The 10,822-nt window shown below is 41.5% G+C and overlaps 1 long non-coding RNA gene across 1 annotated transcript; it reads left to right on the forward strand.

Moving 5' to 3' along the window:
- Window positions 1-3,373: 3,373 nt before the first annotated feature.
- On the forward strand, window positions 3,374-4,708 carry LOC134187731 (uncharacterized). Its single transcript, XR_009971147.1, has 3 exons — window positions 3,374-3,469; window positions 3,529-3,584; window positions 4,677-4,708. It is a non-coding gene; the product is annotated as an uncharacterized LOC134187731 (long non-coding RNA).
- The last annotated feature ends 6,114 nt before the right edge of the window (window positions 4,709-10,822 follow it).

Genomic DNA, 10,822 nt, shown 5'->3' on the forward strand with positions numbered 1-10,822 from the left:
GGTGCAGTTGTTGTCAAGTATTGCCACAATAAGCTGACACGTTTATAGTACTCGCACCCATCTACTCACCCACACATGCACACAGACACACAGACACACACACACACACACACACACACACACACACACACACACACAATTGCATCATGTCTGTTTCTGAATGCTCTGTATTCGTTTTATTGTTTGATCTGTTTTTAGCCTACACATTTGTCTGATCGTACTAAGGAGAAGGATGGTATACACATAGAATCAGAGCATCACATGAGGAAACAACTAGACACGGACTTGCTCGACATAGACGCTTTACAACAGCAGGAAAGACGGAAGGAACAACAGACACGTCAACAGCTAGAATCATCTTTAGATGAAGTATCTATGGAAGATGTACATCAAGTGAGTTGCCATAGAAACAGTATAATCATCAAGCATTGTATGTAGCCACAAAATAAAGATTTATTATTAATTAATCTGTCACTGTACATGGGAAAGTGTTACCTTAAACTTTCTGGCCATTAAAGGTGAAGGGTCACACTCGGACATGCACACTTGAGCCGATCTCAAGTGACGTAGTTTCTGCATCGTAGCTATTTTACGTAACATATGTTCAAGTGTCCTGGCAAGAAAAACGGTTTCGATCACCAGTAAGCCCTTCAAACGCAGTTCATTTGTTGATCATGTGCAAAGGGTCAATAGACGAAGACTACTGCAAAACTGTCTATTTATGGGTTTATTGACAGGCATGCCAGCAGTGTTAGCTTTAGACAATACTAATTTTGGATCACGTAGCCAGACCCCTTTCTGCCGTGTCATCCTTCTGGGCAAAATACAAATTTTGGTGCTCACTGTGAACTGAGTGCGCATGGTTACTCTGAGAGAAAGGCGTAACTACAGCAGATGCAACATACAGTTGCAACATACGGAAACATGACTTGTGCCTTCTGGTCATGTGCAAAGCTTAAGGAACTTCGATTTGGCTCGAAGTGCGAGATTGCTTGTAGAATTTTACCAAAACAGAAGTGCAGCAACCTCAGTTTGAGGTTTAAGAAGAAAATTTCTGAGCGATACATCTAAATAATCTATAATTTAGCTACTATGGTCTAACTCAACGTCTTCCAGTTCCAATTCATGGTATACAGAGACTTTATTAAGTCAGCTTTGCCTTCAGTTCAAATTAGAGCATGTAAGTTCTCGAGGTTACTGGGGGTTTCAAAAAGTGCACCCTTTTCAAAGGTATGCAGTGCCCATGTCCTAGCGTGGCCCTGCACCTGTAAGGTAGAAAATTTGTATGTCGTCAGGTAGAAAGAGTCTCTTTGTAATGAAAGGTCAAATGTTTACGGCAAAAGTGTTTTCAGATTAAGTGACTGACGACAAGAATTTGTATTAGTACTTTACACTGTATGCTGTTCTTGCTATACATGGCTTGGCTTTGATTTAGTTAACTAAGTTTATCTGATGATACACACAAAGAGATTGAAACACACTAACAGATTGTTATGTTGTGACAGTACCTGTTATATGCATCGAAGACTTTCTAGGCTTTCTGTCATTGTAAACTAGGCTGACGTGCTCATTTTGAAAAAATGCACCTATAGAGTGACAGAGATTCCAGTACCACAAAACACTACAATGAAATTTTGTACAAGCCAGTGAACAGAGGGTATGAATACATACATAGCAACTAACTCTGCAACCACAGCTTGTATGTACATAAGCCTGGGTGGAAACAATGTATGCCAGAAGGTGATTTTGAAGCTAAGTGAATATGTGGAAGTGCTGTATTTTAGTGTATGCAAATAGCAAAGGTAAAATAAGGACCAGCCTTTAGAGCTCATGCTCCAGTCAGATGGCTGGGTCGCTGTGCACTTTGCAGGAGCTATGGGCTGTGCTAAGCAATCTTCTGGAGCCTGTCTAGGTACTTACATGAGCCTCAACATTGACGCCAACTGCGGTGTGGGCACCCTAAGTCGCACTGGGCCCCTCGTGGCTGATGGACTTTGTCGCAGTCGGGAGCCTTTGTATGCAATGATATCAATAAACTGCATATAATTGACAAACAATTGGCTGCTCTCACTATGATGTAACAAGCATGTAGTATAGTGACTTTTTATACAGAGTACATTGGTTGGATTGAGGTGACTTCTATGTCACAGAAGATTGAAACTTTTTGAATACCGTATTTTTGTAAATAGTGCTCCATGGAGCACTATTTTTTCATAGTTCTGAAACATGCGGCATAATTCCAGGATGGTGCATTATATTTTGCAAGTACAGGGACTGTTGCGTTGTTCGTTTTGTAGACCGTCACACTACACAACACGAACAAACTGTTGTAATCTATAATCTTACAGTTTTACTGGTATGTATTGTAGCTACTTTGGCTTTCACTTGAGTCATATTCATGGTATGTTGCATTTGTTGAATCTTCATTGTCAGTCAATGGTTCTATCTGGACCTTCATTTCATCTCAACCGTGCACATTGACATGCATGCATATAACTCTGTTCAAATACACCTCAGTGGGGCAATAATAGAGCATGGGGCATTATTACTTTGTATAGGCTCACAAGGGGCATTATGTGAGCATGGGAAACTAATGACGGAAATAGGGTAGTCGACACTATTCCTACACAATAATTAGTTAGGCGACATTAATCTTGTTATTGTTTGTTATTGCCGTTTAAATATTTCTATGTAAATTTTGCTGTAGGAACTAGGTAATCTGTTGATTTTGAACAACAGCACAAGTCAAGATTATGTTCAATTGTCTGAGGATCAGCAAGCGGCCGTTGCTAATACACCACTATCGATGATCAAAGCCATTCAAATTGAGATTACCAAAGATTACGAAGAGCAAATTTCACTGGAGATTATTGAAAGCTGAAATCTACCACATTCACAAAGAGAGAGAGTTGAACTCCCAACTTCTTCATTACAGGTTTGGTACCATGGTGACATTGTGTTGTCTTATGCTTGCTATGGGCAATCGTTCACGAGAAATATGAATGTGCGTAACACCAACCCACACTGTGCATATTTCTGCACGCGCGCGCATGCGCGCGCGCACACACACACACACACCAAATTGACACCACAGCACACAGCACACTCATATTAGGCTTTCAATGTGCTTGTTGCTATTGCCTGTTACTATAGTTACTGACAACACCGCATTGCCTGATGTGGCTCCTGTACTTATCTCAGCGAGAGGCTTGCATGTATACTCAAATATATGGGCCACATCTGTATTAGGCATTTGTTCATTGTTTCTGATGTCATCTGCTTGTCGTCTTTCAGATAACGTAGTATCTCTTGTTATGACTTTTGCCTATTTCTTTTATTTCAACATGGTTTTGCCCCACCGGGGTGAGCAGATTTTGAGGAGCATCCTCTTCTGCAACCAATACGTGCTATGCGGTTACTCATCTCCTTCGAGGATCTCATCGATATTGAAGGGATGCTCGGATGCATGGTGAGAGGAGCAGATGAAAGGTAACGTATTACACCAACGATAACTGTTATTGGCACTAGAAATGTCCGAATTTTCAGTACAATTGTCCAAAGGATTGAATGCTGGTCATGCTTTGGTATGATGCATGTCGATACACACACACGCACACACACACACACACACGCACACACACACGCACACCACACACACACACACACACACACACACACACACACACACACACACACACACACACACACACACACACACACACACACACATACACACACACACCACGAACACACACACACACACACACACACACACACACACACACACATACACACACACACACACAACACACACACACACACACACACACACACACACACACACACACACACACACACACACACACATACACACACACGCGCGTGCACACACATATATGTATATTTGTGTATTTGTGGTTACACCATTACCTCGTTTTGGACTGTAACTGCTGCACCTGAAAGGTTTTTCACAATGACTTTCTTTTGTAGTTACATTTCTTCGTTCTGTATTGTACATTTGTAGTCTGTAGTTTTGTGGTAGCACCAGCATGAAAGTTATGCAGGCCTCTGCAGTCTATCTCCTTGGCTATCATGTGTTACAAATAACCAGAAGAAAATATTCATCCAGAATTTTGAAAGTGTTTATTTGCTAAACTTACAATTAGTCAAGAAGGCATGATGTTTATCACTGATGCATCAATTCTGCAACAGTTGGTGTTTAGTCAAGAGGAAGATGTGATGTAATTGAATACATGCACACAATCTCATGTGAAATGTATCCTCCTCTTTTTTAAAATAATGAAGTTGAGACCAGCAGTTGATATCCTTGTCTTATTTGTCTGTGCACATTAGTCATTATGCCTCTATTTCGTGAGTCAAAACATGTCTGAGACGGAAAGTGTATCTTAGCATCAATGAGTCTTATTTATTTCAGCATCAATGAGTGTTTTGGTTTTCAAGTAGTGAAGCCACTCATTGTGGTAGTGAGTAACACAATCCGACCATCAATGTCTTCAGTAAATCTATGCTTTACATGAAACTAAAATATCTTTCTTGGAGACTTGCTATTACCAATTACGTATTGGGTTTCAAGTGTCTTGAATGTTGTTATTGATTGTTTTCATACACCTTTGTTCACAAGATCACTAAAGTATCAACGATTTCTGTTGTTTCAGTTGGCATTTTGTGATGTCTTTCTGATTTCTGGGCTCTGCTGGTGAAGACAACAAGTATGATGCCGTTGTCAACTGTCATCTGTCCTTTGTCTGCTTGTTTTTGTTGGACTGTACAATAAATTTAGTTGCACAGAAATGCAGTCACAGAGAAATGCAATCATTATCAAACTGTCATCCCATCAGACAATCCCGATCTTGCTCACATCTTCACTAGTCCATTCTGGTTTAGCCCACCAAAAGCAAACAAAAGGTATTAGGTATTAGTGTTCTTAGTGCAAAACGGCAGGAAACAGTTTTAATGCAGTCACATGTTGCCTTGGCTAACAAAAATTTGAACATGTGTGTAGTATGTAAGGTTGGTGCAAATTGGTGTTACAGAGTCCTTCATGTGCTTAACTAAGTACTTGTATTGTACATCAAGCCTGTTTGTTCAGTTAAGGGCGCGTTTCCGCTAGTGCCTAAACCGGTTTAACAAGTGGTTTAAGCCAAACTGGTTTAAGAATTGACCTGTTTTCACCTGCACTAAACCAGTTATATGTTAAACCTAAACCTACTTCTTAAACCTACTTCGAAGTAGGTTTAGCAAAGTGGTTTAGGTTTAACTGTCACGTGACAGTAGCGGGCTTGTTTAGATGGCTTCTGACAATGTCATTTTGATGATATTGACTATTTTGCTGTGATAAGATTGCCTTAAAAGATGTAAGGGTTGTTAACAAGGGGAGAGAAATCAGTAGCTACGGAGAGAGACAAGACAGTGTCTTTGGTCATCATCATGCAACTTCCTACTAGCAGATGCTGAATCAGTGAAAACCAACAGTTGCTCTGACTCAGCGACAAAGCAGCCCAATACTTCAAAATAAGGCGTTCCTAGACGGTTTGTTTTGCACATCCTGGATGTGCAAGTTCCTAGTGGAAACAGTGCTTTCTTGAACTGGTTTAGTTCTTAAACCCATTTAAGCTAAACTAGTTTAAGGTGCAGCTAGTGGAAACACGGCGTAAGCTTTAAAATCTTTAGATATTTTACAGGTGTATAGTCTGTATGTACGAATTTGTAGAAAGAGAGGATGTCAGGTGAGCCATATTTAATGTGAACATGCTTGTAGCATTTGGCCAACACCATACTCATGCAAATAGTGGCATTTCCAGCTGTTTCGTTTTACTGGATGTACCAGTGTAGCTCAGTGTGTTTCTAATAATAAGAGAGGCTACATTATTTTCAGATCAAATTCACGTTATGACAATTCAAATTGGTAGTTTGTCAGTTCAAGTTCATACTTTGAATTGACTAAAGACAGATTTCAAATGACTGTGAATGAATCTGATTGGACACAATACCAATTTGAAATGGCAAATTATGAACTTGAACTGACAATGGGAATTAGAACCTAAAAAGTACCAAATTGAAATGACAATAGGGATTCCAATTTGATCTGGAAATTGTGTAGTTTTTCAGGCATAATAGGAAACTCTGAGGTTACTCTGGACGTACCACAGTACAACCCTGATTATCTGGACTTCGACAGAAACCAAATTTTCTGAATTATTGAAAATTCGGATAATAAAATGATGGTGTGGTTGACTAGTGCTTTTTGGTTGGAAATATATTTATCCGGATTATCGAAACGTCCAGATAATCAGGATTGTGCTGGTACCTCTTCACAGCAACAGAGCTGGCTGATCCAGCAGAGCAGCACAATGCACCACAATGTGTGTGAATGCAGCCAACTGAATCATATGCTAAATTGAGTGCAGTGCAGCCTCTCTTGTTTACTGATTGGTGTGTGACCTAGCTCTCAGCTACCTCCTTCATTCGTCATCCCATTCAGTCAAGATTCTAAGATGTAGAAATGATTACTACTTTTGATGTGTTTTCGGTCATTATGCAATATACATACATGGATGTTTTCTTTGTGATAGAACTTGTGCAGTTAAAGGTCATCTATGTTACGACTAATGATCACTGCCACTAGAACAATCAGTTGTGACTGAAATTCAAGATCCCAACTAAGCACAATCACTACACATATCCATCCATCGACATTCAATAGATAGACTCAAAGTACTGCAAAACAAGAGAGAAGAACAGACACCGTCATGAAAGTGGTCACAGTAACGGTACCACTGCTTACATGCATCTATGTTGTATTCAGAGCATTTCACTGTCATCAATAAGGAATGTGCTGTGTTCCCTTGTAGACTGTGTCCGCACTAGTTCTGCTCTCAACTAGTTTAGAACAAAACTTGTTTAGAATCTAAACCAATTACGTTTAGAGCATCTGCACTCCACTTTCTCAATACCAGACCAAACTGTTGTGTCCTACGTTGTAACAACTCTCTTTTGTTCCTAGTACTGCTTGAGGTGCTTTCTTTCCAGAACGTCTTCTAAGACTTAGAATATGTATATGACCAAGATAAGAGATGCCCCTGTACCAGGCATCCTTATTAATAGAACACGAGTTATCATCACGTGATAGTTAAACCTAGACCACTTGAAATATACAACCTTTTGATAGGTTTGGCAAAAGTTGTCTAAAAGAGAACTCTCACCAAAATCAACAATCTCTCAGATGAAAGCTGTCACATCATGGCACAAAACCTAGCAACCGTTTGCTGCAGACTTCTACTGTAACAGAGAAATATAGCATTGAAATGACGTATGTGCTCAAACTAGTAACTTGAACGCGCAGTTCGCTTTTCTATTTCTAACATGAATAGCAAATAGGAAATTGAAATGACCGAAGACAATAGACACAGCAGGGGCTCAGCCGGGTCTTAGCGGGGCTGCCATTAGTACGCGTGTCTCAGGAGATCACATTTTCAACACGCAAGCAGGTGTTTAGTTTTACTTTACTTTCTGTCATGTGCCCAACCACGTTGGCAGTTCTTGACAACTCCGACACACAACTTGTTGCTAGTAAATACCGCGGTCCCCAGCTGTGTAGGTACGTGCATTCTAGACAACACGCTACCGTTACCGTAGATAAACCGATTGGATGGAAAATGCTATGTTAGATAGGCTCCTCACTATCGGATCGCCTAGTTGGCAACTGTAGTGATGAAGTATACAGAACGACGTTTGTTGTCTAAGAAAAATCGAGACACAATTAAAACATCGACACCGTCAACCTACTACAGTTAATAAATAAGTAGACTGCGCGCTTTTACGGGCACACTCTAGATGTAGTACACGGTACCGGTACCGTACACAGGGTGGGCGTGGTATTGTATATCAGGTCACGTTTTTCATTTGCATGACATCGCAAAACCCACCAAGTAAACAGACATGCACGTCCATCGTCACCGTCTTCTGAACTCTAGTTGAAGTCAACTCAACTGAACTCTATTTGCTCAACTCAACTCAGTTAAGTAACTCAACTAGCTAACATAGAACAGCGCGGCTACAACTGTAGGAACATAGTCAGCTACAGCTAGAGCCAGTTACTAAGTAGACTACTATGTCCAAGCTAGGTATAGCTACTAGACTCAATAGTGCTAGACAATGATTGTAGATCGAGTTCTAACGTGTCACTCGATGATCTCTTTGCTGTCATTGTCTGCCCGTACGTTCACATCTGCAGTCAAGCTGCGTGACTAGGCGGCACCGGAACCTGGGTTGTGGCAGATGGAAACACGATTGGTAGTTCCGTGTCCGACGAGCTGTCGTCGTGAGCTACGTCGCTCCCAATTTCATTTCGCATTTCTTTTTTGAGCTCTTTCATGTCATCGAAACCGCGAAGAGACAGCGGACGTTTGTCGTCTGCCCACGTAGCGTTGCAAAGTGGTGAACGCCCACATTGAGAAGTGCAACGTTGGCAGCTGAGCCATTGTCGGCAGCAGATAGACACTGTTATCAGACTTCTGCTGAGCAGGTGGAAAATCTCGCAACGCATCATCATTGCTGCTATTGTCGCTGTTTTAGGTTTAGTGCGTCGTTGTGATGGCAACCGATGGCGAGTTAATTGCTCCATCTTGTTTTCAATGTTCTCGAGTCGTTTGTGTACTCGTTCGAAGCTGGACTTCAGGCGGCCGAGATGAGTTAGCGCATTTTGTACCTCGCCGTCAATCTTGAAAAGAATATCCATATCCTGTGATGAGGCATGAGTGCTTGAGCTCAAAAACTGCAGCTGGCTGCAACCAATCGCTGTTGAAGAGGCGGTGACCGATGAAGCTCATTTTCGGTGCCGTCTCTCGTATGGAATCGAGGTAGCACTTCAGTGAGTCATAGTCCGACTGGAGTACAGCAGAGATTCTGCGAGACGGTGCCTTTCAAAAGTCTACGTCTACATGCATCCAAAGCAACTAGGTTAATTAATTAGTTAAAGCGTAAACGTATATCTATACATACCAGCTAGAGTGCATGCATGCTTGCTAGTGCATTTGAGCATGCAAGGCTTTAGTGTGATTGACATGTTCATGCGCAGACAAATTAAAGAAGACCGCGCTGTATGCTGCGGAGACTCCTATATAAAATATCTCATCATGCATGCTGTACATGCATAGATGTAACGTGTATTCTATCTCTTCGTCCGTCGTCATCTGCAAACGGTACGCCACGGTTGTCCACTAGGATAATTCGGTCGTCACACGAAACAACACTTTGAGTTTCGAAGTGACTCTGAACTAAGTCAGTAATATGTAGTAGGCTGACGTAACTTTCGGCAAAGCAAACGTACGTCTGCGAACTTCATTCGGCTAACTGCAGCGTGTTTCGAACGAATTCCATTAACAACAGGTCAACACTCTTCTTGATTTCTCTGATTGCAGATTGTGACCGCGCGTTCTTGATGCCCGGCGCTACCGATCTAAACGTAGACCAAAATGAAGACGGCGCCGGCTTCCATGAAGTTCCGGATGCTAGAGCTGTTGCGGTCCTAGTAGTGTGTTTCAATGGTTACACGTACATCTGGCTGCAGCAAATTAAATAATGTTTTTATATCTTTATACACGTATGTTTAATTAATTAGTTATGAATGTTGCCGAGCGTAGCGAGGCTTTTAATCCGGGTGGCACAATAGAAATGGGCGTGGTTCCATAGGGGTGTTCATGTATGATTAGTGACCATCTACATTGTTATTATGACTTAGACTCTTTGTGCTTCCGTCCTTAGGGTGCATATGTGTTATTTGTGTTAGCTGTATTATAAATACATACATACATACATACCTATATATACATGGTGTGTGTGTGTGTGTGTGTGTGTGTGTGTGTGTGTGTGTGTGTGTGTGTGTGTGTGTGTGTGTGTGTGTGTGTGTGTGTGTGTGTGTGTGTGTGTGTGTGTGTGTGTACATAAATCTCAACATTTCTCCTCCCACGACAACGTTTCAAGATAAGACCTACCTTAAAAATCGTTTTCGTGTCCGACTACAGATGAGTCTACGAACGATTCTTGCAAGTGACCAAACGGCGGCAGAAACGCTTCATGAACTTACGTCGCCCCATCCTTTTGTACTGTAGCTAGGGACTGTGTCTACGTGACAACCAAGATACACCTTCAGGAGTTGAATGCCACCTATAGTCAACTATTCACATGTTAGTATGATGAATCCTTTACTACGCTGTGCTGCATCTAACACTGTTGATAGTCACTGTTTGACGATGTCAATTTCTATGTCAGTAAATACCATATCACTCGTTACAACGGAACTGAGTGCATACCTAAACTGTACATTTCAAATTGTCTTGATGAGGATGGCAAAACGACGACTACCTATAGCAGGCTTATATACGTAATCTAAACTACTAGGAAGTTTGCTTGATTACTTCCATGACAGCTACGGTTTTAACAAATAAGCAAATAAGTATTGTCTAGCTGGGACTCGGCGTTTCAGTAGACGGTCTGAAAACTCGGTCGGACGTGTTATTTATGAACGCGAGACGCCTACGGATACCGTACAACTAGTTTTAACATCTAAAGCTGTCGCGCTGTGCACAAATTAACTTGCCTTGAAAACTAGAGATAGTCGCAAACTGCTCACGTCCGACAATTTTATTGGCAGCTTTCAAAAATGGTCACCATGTCGGATGGTCCGTTTAACTGTCGTTGCCTGTCCGTCGTCTCCACACGCACACTGAAATGATTTTACTAACGATCGACGGCTACCGACAGATGTGAACGTACACGCCGACAATGACAGCCCAGAGATTAT

This window comes from Corticium candelabrum, chromosome 12 (genome assembly GCF_963422355.1).
Source record: "Corticium candelabrum chromosome 12, ooCorCand1.1, whole genome shotgun sequence".
Lineage (NCBI taxonomy): Eukaryota > Metazoa > Porifera > Homoscleromorpha > Homosclerophorida > Plakinidae > Corticium > Corticium candelabrum.